The following is a 22,652-nucleotide window of genomic DNA, read 5'->3' as shown; positions in this document are numbered from 1 at the left end:
TACCTTAAAGGCAGATGCTGGCAGCAGCAGTGATGTAGATTTGGGAAAATCACTAAAAATAGTAGGATTGGAATTAAATAATGAATAAATTATGTAAACAAACCTTGATGAATCTATTTTCATAGGAAAGTAACGAAATGATCATATGGAGAGTATGTTAAGAGATATTCAGGTTCTCGTGAGACAGGGCCAGAAAGGTTTCTGGATTCCCTGTTCCGAATTTGGAAATTCATTATAAATTAACCAGAGATAATTAGGAGTCATGCCATATATGTATAGATTCCTCTCTGAGTCTAGTTTCTATAGAAACAAACGACATCAGTATTGAAGCTCTGTGCAGGGAGATATCCAAGTCGTAATGCCAAAGGTCAGTGTAGTCGATCCCTGTAACATGGGAGAATTTGAATAATAAACTGTCCTAATTAGCCTGACAAAAAATTCTAGAAAAAAATATGTAGATGGGAATATGAGTCTAGTTTCAGGGAAAATTTACGGAACTGGATTTCTAGTTTCAGAACTCAAGATATGATTTTTAAAGCGACTAGTACGCAGACTGGCAGCTTGTCTGGGAAATTTTTTATAGGTGGTTTGAAGTCTGTTAACACCTCGTGTTCGACTCCGGCGACGGCCTCGGGTTCGGGGTGTTACAATGTTATTGCGTTGATATTAATTAAGATGTAAGTTTATATGTAAGTAATACATCACTATTACTTGTATTATGATATTTTATAATAATATTGGAAATATGTTTGTGGATAATTACTTGATTGGTGAAATTGTTGGAAAAGAGAGAGAAATCCCAGTTCAACCTTCGGAAAGATTGGATGATACAGATGGTATGTAGCTAGGTCACATGTATGGTGCTGAGTGCACATCATGTGTACAAGAGAGCTACAAGACATTATGATGTAGCTAGGTCACATGGGTGATACTATGTGTACACCATGTAGACAAGAGAGCTACGGGATATATGTAGCTAGGTCGCATGCGTGGTTCCAAGTGAAGGACACCATGTAGACAAAGAGCTACGAGATAAACTGGCTAGGTCACATGGGTGGTATTAAGTTTTCACCATGTGTACAAGAGAGCCGAACTATATGATGGGTGGATCTTTGTGCTGAAACCACCAAGTATCAAGGATTGATCCGAAGTGTTCAACAGGAGACTCTCTATGTATTGCTTTGTGAGTTTTGTGATGAATAAGTGCAGGAACTTGGTTATGTGAATGATGTGTTCATTAAGTGACCAGAATGTGGTAAGGTTATAAACAAGTAAGTTATACATGAGGATGATTTTATGGTGACCTTGTGATCATGGGCCTATACTTGTGATGTATGAAATGTGGTGAAAATGATTTATGATATGTGTGTTAAAATGAGTTTAATACAAAGAAAGTGTAAAAGAGTGAATTAGCAATAAAACTATTTTAGACAGTAGTAGTGACTTGATTTTGAAAAATCACCAAAAATAGTAGAAATTGAATCAGAGACTGAATGAGATATAAAATTAAATCTTAATGAGTCTATTTTCATATAAAAGAAACATAGAAAGCAAAGGAGTTCTATATTTTGAGATATTTATATTTTTGTGAGACTAGTTCAGAATGATTACGTGATCCCCTATTCTAACTTTGGAGAATCACAAAAATTAAGATAAAAATAATTAGAGGTTCAAACTTATATTTTTAAAATCCATAATGAGTCTATTTTCAAGATAAATCAACAAGAATATTATCCGAGTTCTGTACTGTGAGATAATTAATTTGTAGTGAAGAGAGGTCAAAACTGTCAGAAAGTGAAACAGGGGAAATTTTAATGAATAAACTGTACTAATTGGCTAAACCAAAAATTATGAAAATTTTATGGTGGAAAGATATGTGAGTATAGTTTCAGGGAAATTTACAGATCTTAATTTTGAGCTCTGTAGCTCGAATTATAAATAATTAAGTGACTATGACTCGTGTGGACAGTTTGATGTGAACATTTATTAGTAAATAGTTAAATCGTACTTACAAGAATGCTATATACATTAAGGATGTGGAATGGAGAGGAGTAGGAGGAAAATAAATATATGTAGAATACATAGAAACTATGGTATATGAAATATTGATATAATGAAATAAATGATATGTGTTTATAAGAAAACAAAAAGAGAATGTTATGTATCATGACATATATATATATATGACTAGTCTCAATGTAATGCTTGTTGGGTATGGAATTGAATTGAAATGTTTCAGGCAAACATGTTATTCTGCGCATCTGAATCGTGGTATTTTATAAAGATATGATCTAGCTTTAAATATGAATGCTTGATGATTAAGCTGAAGATATTTGGTAAGATGATAATCTTGGTATAAATGTATAAGTGGTACTATAATAAACAAGGTAAAATGAGTATGAGAGACACATGTATGATGACATACAAATGTTATGTTTGTGGTTTAATTGAGGATGTTTAATCATTAAATGAATATCATGTTATAATGTTTTGATTTTGTATAAGTGTGTAAGAGATCAAGGTTGACCAAAGCTTGGAAAATAGCCTAGGTATATTCCACACAAGCAGAGACACGACCATGTGTCTCAGCCGTGTATGGAACACGACTTTGGGACACGGGCGTGTGGAGCCTTAAAGCATGAAATTTCCAAGATTTTCGTAAGTTCTCGGTTTAGTCCCGAACCCTTTCTAAAGTATGTTTTAGGCTCCGTAGACTCAAATAAGGGACTATGTGTAAGAGAATGAACGCTTTGAAATATGAATGAAATTTTATGGCCCGTATTTTAGTTTAATGTTTGTATGTTTGTCTGGTAACGCCTCGTACCTTATCCCAGCCTCGGATACGGGTAAAGGGTGTTACATTTAGTGGTATCAGAGCAAGTTTAGTCGATTCTCAGACTAACATAGCAAGTGTAAGAGTTTAGTTATACATGCCAAAAATATGTGATAGTGTGATGTCACCCGACACTAATAAGGACTATTTTGTTTAAAATGAAATATTCTCCAACCGAGCTACATCAGACCATTTGATAGTGATATTGAAGTACTTGAATAAAGTGTAGCTATGATGTGTTAAACTCGGAATGGTATGAATAAGAATTCGTGATATATGTATATGTGATAATATGTGAGATGAAAGTTTATATAGTGATATATTTATTCATATTTGTTTGGCCTTCATATTCTGTTGCATGCTTGACTAAATTAATTAGTAAATGTGATCATTAAAGTTATTCAAAATTCATAAAATGTATGAGTGAGTGCCTTGTTTGAAATGAGATAATTGGAAATTTTATGTAAGACAAGTATGAATAATAAATTGTTTGAAGTGGATAGTATGATTATAATGACATATGTAGATAATGAAAAAAAATGTGTCATATAGATATATGTCAGAATCGAGTTAGAGACTGTACGACCTCACCCCTTACCAATGAGGTTTATATAACGGAAATTCATGAGAATCATGTTGACTAAGTTCCTAAGTGTGGAATCAAAGAGTTCAGTGATAAAATAATTATAGATATGACTAGAGTCTGAGAATGGTTGACAAGTGAAGGACAGAGTTAGAGAAATATCAGAGTTTACTGAGTTATCTTGGGATTCAAATTGATGACAAAGTGTTTCTGAAAGTATCGTCTTGAAAACAATTAGTTAGTAATGCTGGAAATTATGAGAAAGATACTAAACCTCACTCCGGTAAGATTTTCGAGGATGAAAATCTCTAAAGGGGGAGAGAGTTGTAATAGCCCAAAATTGGGTCTAGTTGGAACAGAGGTTTTGGGACCACAAAATCTGAGATATAAATAATTATTTTATGATTATTTTGAGGTCTATGATATGATTGCATGATTATGTGAAAATTTCGTGAAGAAATTCTATGCATAAAGTGCTTAATTCAAAGTTAGGGACTAAATTGAATAAGTTACAAAACTTGCATTCTAGAAGTTTCTAGTATGAAATTGCTTTGAAATATTAATTAGGAGGTCTTAAATAGAAATTTTACCAATTTCTAAGTTATGGACAAAAATTGGACATGGATGGAATTTTTGGAAAGTTTAGTAGTAAGGGCATTTTGGTCATTTAGGGGTAAAATGAATTAAAATACAAAATTAAAAGCCAATTTTGCTCATATTCTTCACCATGGACATTTATACCAAGGGAGACTCCATGGCTAGGGTTTTCAAGCTTCCCAAGCTCAATTGTAAGTCCGTTCTAACCTCGTTTTTCAAGTTCTTTACGTTTTTGGAGTCCTGGTAACTTGATTTAGCTTATGCTAGCAATAATTCAACCTAGGGTTCATATTTGGAAAAATACCCATAGGTAAAATTTGTGTATTCTGGTGTTTTATGATACAATATGAAGTTTTAAATTATGTTAGACAACTTGTGCTACTTGGTTTTAAGTGAAAACGAGCAAAAGGGCTTAATCGGTAAAAATACCTAATAGTCATAAGTATATGTTAGAGTGAGAATTTGATGTTGCCATAGAAGGGAAAAGTGATCATCGTGTCATAAAACATAAGAATAAAGGATGAATTTTAATTCCCGAGCCTAGGGGCAAAAGTGTAAATATGCAAAAGTTTAGGGACAAAATTGTAATTTTTCTAAAGTTTGAGTTAAGGAATGTTTTGAATAGTACATTAATTAAATAAGTAAAATATGATGTTTTAGATCCCGGAAAATGAGATTTGAACCTAGAATGAGAGAAAAATCAAAAATTGGGAAAGTTGGTAAAATGGCCGTTTTAATATCAAGGTAAGTTCATATGTATAATAAGCATTAATTTATGCATGTTTCAATGTAAAATTGTTATATTTACTATGAATTTCGAGGTGTTGAAAGTATGTAAGTTGGTATGATAATAATACAGCAATAATGCTGTAATTTATATTTGAAAATTAAATTTAGTGAATTAATTGAATTATGTTAAATTAAATGATTATGGTGTCAAGTTTATGAATTGATTTAAAAATATGTCTATGGTACATGAAGTGCATTGAATTATCATACATAAATGTGATTTCTATGATTATGGATATTATGGGAAATTGTAAGTTCATATGATCTTTAATAAGATAATGTGTAATTTAATGTTATTGCGTTGATATTAAGTGAGATGTAAGTTTATATGTAAGTAATACATCACTATTACTTGTATTATGATATTTTATAATAATATTGGAAATATGTTTGTGGATAATTACTTGATTGGTGAAATTGTTGGAAAAGAGAGAGAAATCCCGGTTCAACCTTCGGAAAGATTGGATGATACAGATGGTATGTAGCTAGGTCACATGTATGGTGCTGAGTGCACATCATGTGTACAAGAGAGCTACAAGACATTATGATGTAGCTAGGTCGCATGGGTGATACTATGTGTACACCATGTAGACAAGAGAGCTACGGGATATATATAGCTAGGTCGCATGCGTGGTTCCAAGTGAAGGACACCATGTAGACAAGAGAGCTACGAGATAAACTGGCTAGGTCACATGGGTGGTACTAAGTGTTCACCATGTGTACAAGAGAGCCGAACTATATGATGGGTGGAGCTATGTGCTGAAACCACCAAGTATCAAGGATTGATCCGAAGTGTTCAACAGGAGACTCTCTATGTATTGCTTTGTGAGTTTTGTGATGAATAAGTGCAGGAACTTGGTTATGTGAATGATGTGTTCATTAAGTGACCAGGATGTGGTAAGGTTATAAACAAGTAAGTTATACATGAGGATCATTTTATGGTGACCTTGTGATCATGGGCCTATACTTGTGATGTATGAAATGTGGTGAAAATGATTTGTGATATGTATGTTAAAATGAGTTTAATACAAAGAAAGTGTGAAAGAGTGAATTAGCAATAAAACTGTTTTGGATAGTAGCAGTGACTTGATTTTGAAAAATCACCAAAAATAGTAGAAATTGAATCAGATACTGAATGAGATATCAAATTAAATCTTAATGAGTCTATTTTCATATAAAAGAAACATAGAAAGCAAAGGAGTTCTATATTTTGAGATATTTATATTTTTGTTAGACTGGTTCAGAATGATTACGTGATCCCCTGTTCTGACTTTGGAAAATCACAAAAATTTGGATAAAAATAATTAGAGGCTCAAACTTATATTTTTAAAATCCATAATGATTATATTTTCAATATAAATCATCAAGAACATTATTTGAGTTGTGTACTATAAGATAATTAATTTTTAGTTAAGAGAGGTCAGAACTGTTAGAAAGTGAAATAGGGGAAATTTTAATGAATAATCTGTACTAATTGGCTAAACAAAAAATTATTAAAATTTTATGGTGGAAAGATATGTGAGTCTAGTTTCAGGAGATATTTACGGATCTTAATTTGGAGCTCTGTAGCTCGAATTATAAATAATTAAGTGACTATGACTCGTGTGGACAGTTTGATGTGAACATTTATTAGTAAATTGTGAAATCGTACTTACAAGAATGCTATATACATTAAGGATGTGGAATGGAGAGGAGGAGGAGGAAAATAAATATATGTAGAATACATAGAAACTATGGTATATGAAATATTGATATAATGAAATAAATGATATGTGTTTATAAGAAAACAAAAAGAGAATGTTATGTATCATGACATATATATATATGACTAGTCTCAATGTAATGCTTGTTGGGTATGGAATTGAATTGAAATGTTTCAGGCAAACATGTTATTCTGCGCATCTGAATCGTGGTATTTTATAAAGATATGATCTAGCTTTAAATATGAATGCTTGATGATTAAGCTGAAGATATTTGGTAAGATGATAATCTTGGTATAAATGTATAAGTGGTACTATAATAAACAAGGTAAAATGAGTATGAGAGACACATGTATGATGACATACAAATGCTATGTTTGTGGTTTAATTGAGGATGTTTAATCATTAAATGAATACCATGTTATATGCTTTTGATTTTGTTTAAGTGTGTAAGAGATCAAGGTTGACCAAAGCTTGGAAAATAGCCTAGGTATATTCCACACAGGCAGAGACACGACCATGTGTCTCAGCCGTGTATGGAACACGACTTTGGGACACGGGCGTGTGGAGCCTTAAAGTATGAAATTTCCAAGATTTTTGTAAGTTCTCGGTTTAGTCCTGAACACTTTCTAAAGTATGTTTTAGGCTCCGTAGACTCAAATAAGGGACTATGTGTAAGAGAATGAACGCTTTGAAATATGAGTGAAATTTTATGGCCCGTATTTTAGTTTAATGTTTGTATATTTGTCTGGTAACGCCTCGTACCTTATCCCGGCCTCTGATACGGGTAAGGGGTGTTACATTGTTAATCACATAAATCGTACAATGCCAACGTCCCAGATGTGGTCTTACATGTAACCATATATCGATGCCACTATCCCTACAGGGTCTTACTCGTAAACACATTTCAGAATCACATATCGATGCCATGGTCTTACTTGCACACATATATCGGAATCCTATGTCATGACATATGTATCCTAGATATTCCTAAGGTTCATATGGGGCTTTCGGACGTCGTAACTCGGTCGAATCGAACTCGGAAGTGTAGTAGTCAAATTTAATCATTTCCAGCCATAGCATATTAAAATTCTACATTTCGTAACAGCATATAAATATAACATTTAATTACCAAATAAACACGTCTTTTTGCGTATAAACTTACCTTGGATGTCGTAAAACGGGACGGAGCTGCTAGTCGACAACTTTCGTTTTTCCCCAGTCCAAATCCGATTTCTTTTTCTTTTTCTTTGGTTATTTTGATATTTGGCTAGTAGAAAGTATGAATACATTATGATTTGTCTTATTATTTTATAATATATTTTATATTATAACATTTTATTACATAATTTACTATTTTACCCTTACTTATTATTATGTATAAATTACTTACTAATGGCCGAATGTGTCCATGCAAGTATGTAAAGGTATATTTACATTATAGGTGCTTCCATTAATAAAGACAATAGCAATTAACTACTTTCACATTTAACCACTAAATTTTTATCTTACACGATTAAGTCCTTTTATTTAATCGAACACCTAAACGACCAAATTAAATCATGAAAATTTCACAGATATAAATTCACACAAAATAAATACAGAAAAAAATTTTAAACATTTTTCTGACTCGAATTCGTTGTCCCAAAGCCACCATTCCATTTAGGGTCTAAATTGGACTGTTATAGGTTCAATGTTACCAATCGTGCAATACAGTGTCATCATAATGTCCACATCATCATCCTCTACAAGTTGCATCTCCCTATATTTGCACGAATTTGATGAAAATGGAAATTTGTAGAATAGTGTAGACATCATCCTTCCACAACGTCAATCGATTTTTGCACCAATCTTTTCTTTGATTTCATCAAGTTTACTCTCTTGTTAAACCTCATTCCTATTTGATGATACAATTAAAATATACAACTAACATCTGTATGGCAAATTACCCCATTGTAATGGAAGTATACAAAAAATTGATTTTTCTTCTGCTAAAGTAAATTTGTAAAATAAATTAAAAATAAAAAGTACATATTAGTTGATATTAAAACAATTTATACCATATTAAAGCAATAAAAAAATTGTATATCAAACAAAATAATTTTCATGTCATACTAAAAATTATATCACCATATAGTAACCAAACTATCCATAATAGTAAAATAAAATGAAATAACATAAAAATAATGGTAAACTATCAAAATAGCTACTTTTGTTTGTCTCAGATTACATTTTAGTCACTTATGTTTGAAATGTTATGTTTTAGTCACTTAAGTTATGGTGTTGTAACATTTTAGTCACTAAGTGTTAATTGTTGTTAACTATGTAACGATAAGTTGACATGGCATGTTAAATCATCATTTTAAACAAAAATTTTAGATTAAATTATACCATTAGTACCTATATTTTATTTTTTTGAGAAATTTAATTTTTTTCTTTTGTGTTCTTTGAACTTTCCTTTTTTTTTCTTTATTTTCTATTCTCTTCTCCTTCTCCCTATGTTTTCCTCCCTCCATTTCTTTTAACATAGTTTTTCTATATTTTCCATTTGTTAAAATTAGTCCCTATACTTTTATTTTTTTGAACAATTTAATTTTTTTCTTTTTATTTCTTTATTTTCCTTTTCTTTTTCCCCTTTATTTTTCTCTCTTCTCATATTCTTCACTGCAGAAACATAATCTTTGCCCACCAAATAAACCAAGTCCTTGTTTCTTTCACATGATTCTTAAATTAAATTTCACTCAAAATTTAATATCAATCATTCTTAATCAAATCTCAATTTGAATATAACCTTATTTTGAAACTAAAATTGGATCTAACCAATCAATATAAAAAATCATATCATTAATAAAATCGAAACATAAATTGAATTCTTTACATTCAAAACATTTTTTCCTATTTCCAAACTTTTACAGAATCATGTAGATTATTCCTTTCCTTTTATTTTATGTTTTGACAAATAAAATTAAGCAAATGAGAAAATTGATCTAAACCTTTTTGGATGTTCCCAAGCAAGCTTGATTGGAAGCCGAGCATAGATCAACCGAAGAGAGAAAGGGAGCATAGAACCAAACTAGTTTGGGTAAAGCTGAGGGTAAATTTTGAATGGTGGTCATTTTAGTTATTGAAAGTGTAGTGCTTGTTTGAAGAATCCGTGAAACAAATCGAGAGGGCGAGAATGTTGTAGGTAAGATAGAAAAGGTGGTTATAGGGGTTGGTTAGGAGGTTAAGGGAATGGGCTCAAGAAACTCTATTGAGGGTGGACTACCATAAGTCACGACTGGCAAGGTCTTCAAGTGAGACGAGCTTATGGACTAGGTTATTAAAAGATCCAAATTGATTCGTTAAAGCGATGATAGACAATGAGGGTTTGTAATTGTGGGGTGAGAATATGCGAAGCGAGTTTTATTTTGATTTCAGCTTTTTTCCTTTACTTTTTTCATAAACATAAAAAAATTTTAACAAATGGAAAACATAGAAAACCTATGTTAAAAGAGATGGAGAAGGGAGGAAAACAGAGGGAGAAGCAGAAGAGAATGGAAAAGAAAAAAGTTAAAAGAACATAAAAGAAAAAAATTAAATTGCTCAAAATGAAAAAAAATATGGGGACCAATTGTATAATTTAACCTAAATTTTTTATTTGAAATAATGATTTAACGTGCCATGTCAACTTACCATTACACCGTTAACGGCTCAGTGGCTAAAATGTTACAAGACATTAACGTAAGTGACTAAACCGTAACATTTCAAACACAAGTGACTAAAATGTAACCTGGGATAAAAAAAGTGACTATTTTGGTAGTTTATCCTAAAAATAATTAAAAACTAACATTATCAACTCAAACTTGATTTTTGAAATGAAAAACAATTATTATTGATCTTCAATCTAGATTTCAAATAGTTGTAGAGATCCAAGTTTGAGATTTTCTCTTGGTTAGTTTTAACACAATTTTTTTTCTCTTAGTTTGTTTCAATAATACAAAACAATCAAAGTTTTGTTCTTTTGGCAGTGAAGCAAGGATTAAAATGCTAATTCGATGTAACATTCCTTGTTGGCAACACCATTCAAATTTCTTTACTGGCTCTCCATACACACGTGGAGGTAAAGAGGTTGGATAAAGTAATGGCACTACCATATATGGCGATACTGATATTTTTATACCATAATATATGATAGGGAAAATGGGAAATAAGTGGGGAAATAAAAACTTTTGGTGTCATCAATTAAAGTGATGGCACTAGTGAAAAATTAATTTTTTTCATCCTGAATAATTGGCTAAAGATGGGTGACCTTTTTGAGGTGGTGTTGCTTGACAATATGTCCACACTGTGAGTTACTGTTCAAAACAATTCATTCTCGTAATTAATTTACTTTCCACCCCGTTTTCGTAATTTTTTTTTATTATTGGTGTAGAAAACCTATAATTTTTTCTATATGTTGTAGTATTATTTAAGCTTTGTTTCAAAATTATCTCTAACATTGACGCCTTTTGGGTTCATGTTCTGAGGAACAAATACAATATTCAAAGTCGATGTCCAATCTCAATCACTCGAAGTTCTTGTTTGTATGTTTGGCGATCGCTTTCGGAAGTTTGGATTGAGATGCTTTAAGGAGTTGGTTGGTCTATTGGTAATTGGAAGTTGATGAATTTCTGGTGGGACTATTGGATTAATGGAATATGCCCTCTTAAAAACTTTTATATTGGTAATGAACCTTGTAATGGGTATTTAATGGTTATAGATATAATGAACTCGAATGGTGAATGGAATTGGCAGAGTTTGAGATATATGTTGCCACAATATAATTTTTTCTAAAATTAACGGCATTTTACCGCCTTAGGAATGGATATACTTGCTTGGAATTGGCTCAAAAAATGGAAAGTTCTCTATTGTATATACATTTAAACATTTTGCAGGTGCTAAATTGGGGGAAGGTTGGGCTAGTTTGGATAGTCATTTGGAAGTGCCCAACACCTCAACGTGTCTATCAATTCATTTGGATTGTTATTAAAGGTCGACTTTTGACTAATGAAGAATAGGTTAGATGAGGGATGAAGGGGATTCTCACTGTTCCTAGTATGGTGAAAGGGTGGAATCCACTCTGCACATCCTAAGGAATTGTTTGTTTCCTAAGGGCCTTTGGAACTCCATTATTCCCAACAAGACTAAAGATCGATTTTTCTCACTCCTTTTGCAAGAATGGGTGCATTCAGTAGATTTGACATTGGGAAGATATATGGATATCTTTTTTTCTATTACTGTTTGGCTCCTCTAGAAGCACCACAACACACATGTTTTCCAAGGGGCACATAGCAATACTGAGGATTTATTGGCTACTAGTTTATCCTGGGCGTGAACGTATCTCAAGTAGTGGAAAGCACCAAAGAGAGATTAGGTACAACTCTATTCAAATCAATCGGTGGACATTGAGACTGGTGTTGCTGCTATAGGTGGACGACTAAGGAAGTCAAAAGAAGACTATCTATTGGGCTATACAAGAAGACTAGGAGATGCGACTATTTACCAAAATAAGGCTCAATCATTATTTGTAATAGCCCAGTTTTAGCATGTGATTACAGCATGTGATTACGTAAGTGTGAAAATTTGATGAGCTAATTTTATTGTTTAATAGCTCAATTTGATAAAAAGGACTTAATCACGTAAATTGCAAAAGTGGTATTCTATTGTTTAAAGTGCTTAATTTCTATGGTTTATTAAATATGAGGTCCTTATGTTGTAAATGGACCATTAAAAAGGTGAGTGGACAAAGATAGCCATCCATCATGTGTTTATTGATGTTTATAACCAAGGATATTTTAGTAAACTAGTAATTAAGTTATAATTTAGCAAAACCAAACCAAATTGATTCTCATTCATCTTTGTTAACCACCGAATATTGAAAAGAAAAAGGAGCTAAGCTAGGGTTTTCATTCGGCTAGATAAATTCAAGCATTAAGGTACTAGTTTAGCTCAGTTTTTAATTATTTCTATGTTTTTGTGATCGTTGCTTTGAGTACTAGCTAGCCCATGCTTTAATTTTTGAGTTTGTTGGTGATTTTGTAAAATGCCATTGATGATAGCTTGAACTCTTGAATGTTTGATGATGGAAAATGAGTATTTGTTGATAGATATCAATGTTTTGTAAAGTGATTTTGAGTGAAAATGCTTAAATAGGATTAAATTGTGAAATGTGTAAAATTTGGGGTTAAAAGTGTAAATAAATGAAAAATATGGGCTGCTAGGGACCTATAGAGAATTCGGCCAAGCATGGGTTTGATGAAATTTTGTGTATTTTGTGTTGTTTTGGAATAGGGACTAAATTGTAAGAATATGAAACTTTAGGGGTCAAAGTGAAAAAATGCCCAAATATGTGTTTATGGACTAAATTGAATGTGTTATTGAATAAAAGAGTTAACTTTGAATGTATATAGATCAAGAACGAAAGAAAACAGATTTGGATCGGGGAAAGTCAAAAGTCATTGAATAGTTGTTTTGATCCATTCGTTTCCGTACGAGGTAAGTTAATATGTACAAATGAATGCCTTTAATTTGAATTATATATGTATATTTATCAGTGAAATGTTGAATGAACAATTATGAGCAAGAATTGACAGAGTCACGATATCTGAAAGTCCTATACGAACCTTAGGAATAGTATAGGATACGAATGTCATGACATTAGATTATTGATATGTAATTACATGTAAGACCATGTCTGAGACATTGGCATTATATTGAGATTACGTGTAAGACCATGTTTGAAACATTGGCATCATTAATCGATTTCGTGTAAGACATTGTCTAGGACAGTGGCATCGATATGTAATAACATGTAAGACCATATTTGGGATATGGCATTGTACGAGCTTATGTGATTGCCAAGTATCCTTAATGATTCCAAATGGTTCAATGGGCAATGTCAAGTTGAGAAAGAATATGTGAATGAACTAAGTGATTCAGGTACGTATGAGATTCATACGAGTTTTGAAAGTAAAGTAAAAGATGTATTTGATTAAGATATAGAATATGTGTTCAAGGTGAAAGGTTTGTTAACTTCTTTATAATTTGTTGTGCTTAGCATATTTGAATTGATATGCAAATGTTTATATGATGACTTTATTTGTATATGGTTTACTAAGCTTTTAAAGCTTACTTTGTGTGCTCTTTCCATGTTTTATAGATCATCAAAGCTGCTCGGACATCAGGGATCATCGGGAACCATCATCACAATATCGACTACTTGTTCATATTTTTGGGAGCTTTGTATATATGGTATATGGCATGTATAGGCTAGTGTCATTTTGATGTGTTTTAAGCTATAATATTAGCCATAAGAGTTGGCTTGAATTATGTTTGGTAAGTTTTATATATGTGATGTATATAATGCCTTATATGTTGGCTTATTTGGTGTGGTTATGTGTTGGTTATTTTGGTTAGTTGTTAATTGATGTGCTAATGCTTGGAAGTTGGCATATTGTGGTTTGATTTGAAATGATGATATGGTATATTTAGTGACTTGAAATAGAGGATAAGTTGATGTGTTAATGCAATTGGAATTAGGTAAATTGTGATAGTTTTGGCATAATGATTTGGTATGATTTGAATATGAATTGAGTGGTTGAAATGGTTGTAAATTGATGGCATGATATGATTATGAATTGGCATGTTTTTGGTTGCTTAAGGATACATTGAAATGGTGTTATTTTGCTTACTATATGTACTTGTGGAAATGGTGGCAATTTGGCTTTTCAAATGGCCTATTTTCATCCACACGGGCAGAGACACGGGTTTGTGTCTCCGTCGTATGTGACATACGGTCATAATACGCGGCCGTGTGTCCCCTGGGGTAGCCCTATGATTTTAAGTCAGTTTCGAGCACAGCCTAGACACACAAGCATGTCTAGTGGCCGTGTGAGGCACACAGTCTTCACACATAGGCGTGTGTGGCCATTTCGAGGGGTACACGGGCTAGACACACGAGCGTGTGATCGACCGTGTGACCCAAGTCAGTAACCCCTCTAAATTTCACACGGCCTGGCATATGGGCGTGTCATCGTCCGTTTGTTGAAAGTCAATATGTATGCCCTATTTTCACACAACTTGTGACACGAGCGTGTCTGGCCTCACAGGGCGTGCGACCATTGATTTCATGAAAATTTTAATAAGTTTCCAAAGTTTATGTATGTTATCGATTTAGTCCCGAGCCACCTTTAAAACATGTTTAAAGCCTCGTAGGCCCTCTTAAGGGACAATGTGATTATGTTAGAATAACATTTATATGAAATTGAATCATGTATGAAAAATGTATATTATATGTTATGCTTTGATCGGTAATGTCTAGTGACAGATATGGGTTAGGGGTGTTACATTTATTGGTATCAGAGCTACGATTTAGTCATTTCTAGGACTAGCGTAGCGAGTGAGAGTCTAGCTATACATGTCATATATATAAACTGCAATAGTGTGATGATTCTTGACAATTAAAATGTGTTTTTGTATAGTAAATGGTCCCAACCGAGCCGTAGCAGATGATGTGGAAAGTAATGCGCCAGCTCCCGCTCAAGGGGAAGCGCAGTGTGATTCTAAACATGTTTCGAGTAGCCACGAGGGAGAGGCTAAGCAAGCCTTCTTCCAAATGATGAGTGAGTGGTTCACTCAGTATATTAGAACTAATCCGGCTGCTCCATAACCTTCACTGCCGCCTAATCCTCCACAAGTCCCTGTCATGCCACAAGATGTGAATCTGATTCAATTGAGTAAGCCTCCGGTTGATAAAATTAGAAAATATAGAGCTGAAGAGTTTCATGCTACTATTGATGATGATGCTGAGAGAGGAGAGTTTTGGCTTGAGAATACAATACAAGTGTTTGATGAAATGTCATGTACTCCTGATGAATGTCTTAAATGTGTTGTTTCACTTCTGAGAGATACGGCGTATCATTGGTGGAAAATGTTAATATCAGTGGTTCCAAAAGAACGAGTCACTTGGGAGTTCTTTCAGACTGAGTTTAGAAAGAATTATATCAGTCAGAGATTCATAGATCAAAAATGCAAAGAGTTTCTTAAGCTGAAATAGAGTCATATGTCTGTTACGGATTACGAACGAGAATTTGTAAGATTAAGTCAATATGCACAAGAATGTGTTTCGACCAAAGCAATTAAGTGCAAGAGATTTGAAGATAGTTTGAATGAAGATATCCGTTTGTTAGTCAGGATTCTGGAAATAAAAGACTTTGCTGTGTTTGTTGAATGAGCATGTAAAGTTGAGGAACTCCAAAAAGATAAAAGAAAAGCTGACTCGGAAGCTAGAGAGGTAAAAAAAAGATCATCGAGTAAGTCATTTCAGTCAGCATCAAAGAGGTTCCGAGATGATTTTAGCCGTTCAAAGGCTATGCAGGTTATTCTAGACGAGACTGAGAGAGGCCACCTATGAGTTCAAAAGCTACTTCAGTAGCTAGTTTTGGAAATGTCAGACCAAATCAACCTGAGTACAAACATTACAGTAAAAGACATCCTGGTAGTTGTAGATTGAATGATTGGGCTTGTTTCAAATGTGGATCATTAGATTATTTTATACGTGAATGTCCTAAGTTCTCCGAACAAGATACAGTGCAGAATACAAGGCCAAGTAACACTACAGCTAGAGGTAGACCACCCAGAAACACGATTAATGTGAGTGGTAGCCAGAGAATGATTAAAGACACTGCTGTGAGATCTGAAGCCTAAGCACCTGTCAGGCTTATGCTATTCGCACTCGCGAAGAAGCTTCGTCTTTAGATGTTATTACTAGTACTTCACTCTTTATGATACTAATGTTGTTGCATTAATTGATCCTGGATCTACTCATTCATATATATGTATGAACTTAGTGTCCAACAAAGACTTTGCCTGTAGAGTCCACTGAACTTGTGATTAGAGTATCGAACCCCTTAGGCAAGTGTGTTCTGGTTGATAAAATATGAAAAAACTGTCCGTTGATGATTCGAGATTCCTATTTTCTGGACGATCTGATGTTGTTGCCATTCAACGAATTTGATATAATTCTGGGTATGGATTGGTTGACAGTGCATGATGTGATAGTGAACTGCAAATGAAAGATGATTGATTTGAGATGTCAAAATAATAAGATAATTTGGATTGAGTCTAATGATTTGAATGGTTTGCAGTCAGTGATTTCTTCGATGTTAGCTCAGAAATATGTGAGAAAGGGGTGTGAAGCTTACTTTGCTTATGTGCTCGACAATAAAGTGACAGAAAAGAATATTGAATCAGTATCAGTTGTGTGTGAATATCCAGATGTGTTTCCTGAAGAGTTACCGGGTTTACCACTGATCAGGGAAGTTGAATTTGGTATTGAGTTAGTGCCGGGAACAACTCCAATATTGATAGCTCTGTACAGAATGGCACCGACCAAATTAAAAGAGTTGAAAGCTCAGTTGCAAAAGTTGGCAGATAGTGGTTTCTCACGACTGAGTTATTCTCCCTGAGGTGCACCAGTTTTGTTTGTGAAAAAGAAAGACGGAACTATGAGAATGTGCATCAACTATCGACAACTCAATAAAGCAACTATTAAGAATAAATCCCATCTACCACGAATAGACAATTTGTTTGATCAGTTGAAAGGGGCTACAGTGTTTTTAAAGATAGATCTGAGATAAGGTTACTATCATTTGCGAGTTAAAGACTCTAATGTGTCGAAAACTACTTTTCGAATGGGGTACAGACATTATGAGTTTTTAGTTATGCCTTTTGGATTAATGAGTAAACCTGTTGTTTTTATGGACCTAATGAATCGGATCTTCAGACTGTATTTGGATCAATTTGTTTTTATGTTTATTGATGATATCTTGATATATCCCCGTAATGAATCCGAACATGCTGAACATTTAAAAATAGGGCTACAAACTTTGGGAGATAAACAGCTTTTTGCAAAGTTCAATAAATGTGAATTCTGGTTGCGTGAAGTCGATTTTCTGGGGCATATTGTGTCAGCATCAGGTATTCAAGTAGATCCGAGTAAGATTTTGGAAATATTGGATTGGAAGCCTCCGAGAAATGTATCTAAAGTCTGAACTTTTCTGGGACTCACCGGTTATTATAGACGATTCGTAAAAGGTTTCTCAATGATTGCAACTCCGTTGACGAGACTACTTCAAAAGGATGTTAAGTTCAAGTGGTCAGATTAATGTCAGAAAACTTTCGATCAACTGAAAACTCTTTTGATTGAAGCTCCAGTGTTAGTATAGCCAGAATCGGGTAAAAAATTTGTGATCTATAGTGATGCATTGTTGAATGGTCTGGGCTGCGTTTTGATACAAGAAGACAAAGTTATAGCTTATGCCTCGAGACAGTTGAAACCACATTAAAAGAATGACCTTGTAACCCTATTCTAGCGACAGATACGGGTTAGGGGTGTTACATTATTGAAGGGTCCCCAGGTAGTGTGGGATAAAGGATACCGAAAGGTGAAACTGGAAATTGATAATGCCTTGCTGATTCAAACTATTTGCAATGGTATCTCTGCTGAAAAAAATAGAATGTTAGTAATGACAATATATTGCAAAGAAAAGAGAAATAAAAATAAAGAACACACAAATTTTTACGTGGAAACACTTTCAGGATAAAAACCATGGGCAGAGGAGAAAAAGTTCACTATGTCGAATTCGAATAATTATAAGACGAGTAGACTATGTCTACTTATAGGCTTGTAAAACCATATTCTAATAGGAATGTAGTAAGATTGAAACACCTTATTCTAATCAATATCAAATAGGTTGAAATTTATAAGGTTTAAAAATCCTTGCTCTAAAATAAAATAAAAGAAGTGTAGTTCTATATGGATTTTACTTTTATTTTATTTTACCATTGTATTTTATTTAAATAAGGATTCGAGTCACTTAATTCTAACAATCTCTATCTTGACACGAATTCTCAATGAATAAGTTCTTCATTGCGAACTCTCAATGAAAAAGTTCTCTACCTCTTCCGTAAAACCCCTTAAGGGTTTAACTTCAACAATAAACACCAACCAAGTCTAAGCAAGGCTCAAACTTGGTTATAGGAAGTGACTTAGTCATCATATCTGCAGGATTTTCATGAGTGCTAATTTTACTAACAACAATATCATCACGAGCAATAATATCATAAATAAAATGATACCGAACATTAATGTGTTTTGTTCTCTCATGAAACATTTGATATTTTGTAAGGAAGATGGCACTCTAACTGTCACAAAATATTGTACTGATTTGAAGGTCTTCATTGAGTTCACTAAAGAGTCCCTTCAACCAAATAGCTTCTTTACAAGCCTTAGTAATCGCCATGTAATCAGCTTCAGTGGTAGACAAAATGACTGTAGTTTGTAAAGTGGCTTTCCAACTGATTGCACAACCACCGATTGTAAAGATATAACCTGTGAGAAATCTTCTTCTACTAAGGTCTCTAGGAAAATCAGCATCAACATACCCAATGACTCCATCTTTAGTTGATAAACCATAATTTATACATATTATTATCCCATGCTTAACACATTTTTTGGATGAATTATCCTTAGATTTGGTGAATTTGATGCTCCTAATCCTTTAATTTCATATTTTATACTTAGAAGAGCATAGGAGGGCAAAAAGAGTGAGAAACAGTCCGAAAACGAAAAAAATAGACCCACTTGGGAAATCAACACAGCCTGGACTTCCTCACACGGGTAAGCCACACGGCCGTGTCCATTTGGCAGGATCGAAGCACGACTTACACGGGTAGACTACACCCCCGTGCTTATTTAACAGCCTTGACCACGGTCTGGAGCAATCGCACACAGTGTGTCCCTGTCGAGCCCAAGTATAGTCCTATTCAGAAAAGGCTACTTTTGAGGGATCTTAGGCATTCTAAAGCCTATTTAAACATCTGAGGAGGCACTTAGGAAGACACACGGAGCAGGAAGCAAGGAATTACTTGAAGAAAGTTGATTGATCCATCTCAGAAGCCGGATTATTCATCAAGACTGAAGATCTCCCTTAAATTTCCATTCAAGAGTTTTTGGTTTTTCTTTATGTTTTGTATTCATTATTCTTCTGAGATGTTTTCTTTTATAATTATGAACTAAACCCCCTAAATACCTAAGGGGAATGAAACCTAAGATAGTTCTTGCTATTATTATATGAATTATATGATAAATATTTGACTTGTTTTTAATTATGTGTTCTTAATTCTTGTCTTAATATTCCTGGAATTTTGATTTGAGTTAATGTGCTTATTTAGAGGAGCAAAAGTCTCTGTCTAAGAGTAAATTTGTCATAATTAAGCGGAGTTGATTGCACACTTAGAGATAGGGCAACAAGAGTTTGCCGGATTAGGGTGAAACCTAATAAGAGGATCCATAGATTGAGTTAATGCAACACTAGGACGTTAATTAGAAAGAGATTTCAATTAATCAATCTAGGGTTAGACGTTATTAGTCTCGAGAGAGATAATAATATAACTTAGGGATTTCTACAGATCAAGTCAAATGAATAAATTGTCTGATTCAGAGTCAAATAATAAGTGAAGTCTAGGTGGATTTTTCCTTGGGTATTGTCTTAATCAATCGAATTTTCTAAAAGTATTTTCCCAAACTTTCTTTCTCTGCACCCTAAGTTTAGTTAATTAGTTTTGATAAACAAATCCCTTAATTTTTAGGCTAGATAATAAAAAGAAAGTAATTACTAGTACTCTTGGTTCCTTTGGGTTCGACAATCCAATCTTGCTAGAGCTCTACTACTGTTCGATAGCTACAGTTGCCTTCGTCGTGATAATAGTTGGTTTCAAGAACGATCATTTATAAATTATTTAAAACTTATCGCAAATATCACGAATCAAGTTTTTGGCGCCGTTACCGGGGAACTAAGATATTAGGAACACTCGATTTTTATTACTTTAGCCATTTTACTTTATTTGCAATTTAAATTTTTATTTTCTTTTCTAATTTTCCTTTTATTCGCTCATGGCAGGTTTTTATAGTGTATGACTAGAAGAAACCCGTCGGAACCATTACTGTTTGATAGTGAGATCGATCGTACAGTTCACAAAAATCGAAAAGAAATAAGGCAAAGCTTAAGATACACAGAGGAAGAGTAAGAGGACAATACTTCAACCACAACCGAGGAGATGGCTGAAAACCAGGAAAATCCGCTACCTTCTGCGATTGCCGCTGATCCAGTAAATCAAAATCCTGCTCCATGCACTATGTATGATTATGCTAAACCTACTTTAACAGGAACTGAGTCAAGTATAGTTAGGCCTGCTGTTGTTGCAAATAATTTTGAACTGAAACCTAACACAATTCAAATGATATAGTAATTTGTTTAGTTTGATGGTTTGCAGGATGAGGATCCAAACAATCACTTGGCAAACTTTTTAGAGTTTTGCGATACATTTAAAATCAATGGCATTTCTAATGATGCCATTCGCCTTCAGTTATTCCCTTTTTCATTAAGGAACAAAGCTAAACAATGGTTGAACTCATTACCACGAGGGTCAATCACTACTTGGGAACAAATGACCAAAAAATTTTTATTAAAATATTTTTCGCCGGCTAAAACAGTCAAATTACGTAATGATATCTCTTCTTTTGTGCAGATGGATTTAGAAACACTCTATGATGCATGGGAGAGACACAATGACCTTTTAAGAAGGTGCCCTCACCATGGGTTACCACTCTGGCTACAGGTTCAAACGTTTCACAACGGCCTGAATCCTTCGATTAGACAGATGATTGACGCAGCTGCTGGAGGAACTATCAATAGTAAGACACCTGAGGAGGCTTATGAATTTATAGAAGAGATGTCACTGAATAATTATTAGTGGCAAGTCATGAGGACAAAGCTGACGAAAGCAGCCGGTGTTTTTAACATTCACCCAATAATGCAATGCAATGCAAGTGGAGGAGAATTGAGCAATTCAGAATACCAACCCTATGGCCACAACATGGAAAACGAGCAATTAAATTATATGGGTAATAATTCTCGACCTCAAAATAATCCTTATAGTAACACTTACAATGCAGGATAGAGGAACTACCCAAATTTCTCATAGGGAGGCCAAGGGAATCAGAGACCACCACCACCTCCAAGTTTCCAACAACAACCTTACCAGCAAGAGAAAAAGCCGAACCTTGAGGAGATGCTAAAAAAATTCATCTCAGTGTCAGAAACTCGTTTACAGAATACCGAGATAGCACTTAAAATCAACAAGTGTCGATCCAAGGGCTCGAAACTCAGATAGGCCAGCTCGCTAAATTGATATCTGAACGACCACAAGGTAGCCTGCCGAGTAACACTGAATCTAACCCAATGGAGCAACTCAATGCGATTTCCATTCAAGATGAGGAAGGGTTTGTTACATCTGAACCAGAACCGAGGCAAGAAACTGTGGTAAGTAAAGGTAAAGGTAAGGTAGACCACAGCGAGCAGAAACCGGTAAGTAAAGAGTACAAACCACGAGTGCCATACCCAAATGCGACAAAGAAGGACGACACAGATGAACAATTTGGTAAATTCCTTAAACTATTAAAGAAATTACACATTAACTTACCATTTATTGAAGCCCTTTCACAGATGCCAAATGCAATCAAATTTTTAAAGGAGCTTTTAGCATATAAGCAGAAGTTGGATGAAGCATTGCATGTGGAGGTAAATGCAGCTTGCTCAGCTATTCTACAGAATAAGCTGCCCAACCAATTAAAAGATCCAGGGAGTTTTACAATTCCTTATTTAATTGGTAGCTTAGATGTTTATAATGCTTTGGCTGATTTAGGGGCTAGCATGAATGTCATGCCTTATAAAATGTTTAAGCAACTAGGTCTTGGGAAACCCAAACAAACTAGGAAGAGTATTCAATTAGCCGATAAAATAATCAGATTTCCTAAGAGTATTATTGAAGATGTACTTGTTAAAATTGACAAATTTATATTCCAATTAGATTTCATTGCTCTAGACATAGAGGAGGATAGTAACGTTCCTTTAATTTTAGGGAGGCTCTTTTTAGCAACTGCTAGAACAATAATTGATGTTGGCACAAGTGAACTCACACTTCGTGTGGGTGACGAAACAATCACCCTTTAAGCTTGTAATTCAAGTAACACATAGAAAATTTAAGGTGATTGTATAAATCATACTAT

The 22,652-nt window shown here is 33.9% G+C and overlaps 1 non-coding gene across 1 annotated transcript; it reads right to left on the bottom strand.

Moving 5' to 3' along the window:
* Positions 1-21,079: 21,079 nt before the first annotated feature.
* LOC121207499 (small nucleolar RNA R71) lies at positions 21,080-21,186 on the bottom strand. Its single transcript, XR_005902588.1, has one exon. It is a non-coding gene; the product is annotated as a small nucleolar RNA R71 (small nucleolar RNA).
* Positions 21,187-22,652: the final 1,466 nt, after the last annotated feature.

This window comes from Gossypium hirsutum, chromosome A09, assembly GCF_007990345.1.
Source record: "Gossypium hirsutum isolate 1008001.06 chromosome A09, Gossypium_hirsutum_v2.1, whole genome shotgun sequence".
Lineage (NCBI taxonomy): Eukaryota > Viridiplantae > Streptophyta > Magnoliopsida > Malvales > Malvaceae > Gossypium > Gossypium hirsutum.
The sequence above is the reverse complement of the archived record's forward strand: the minus strand, read 5'-3'. Positions and strand labels throughout refer to the sequence as shown.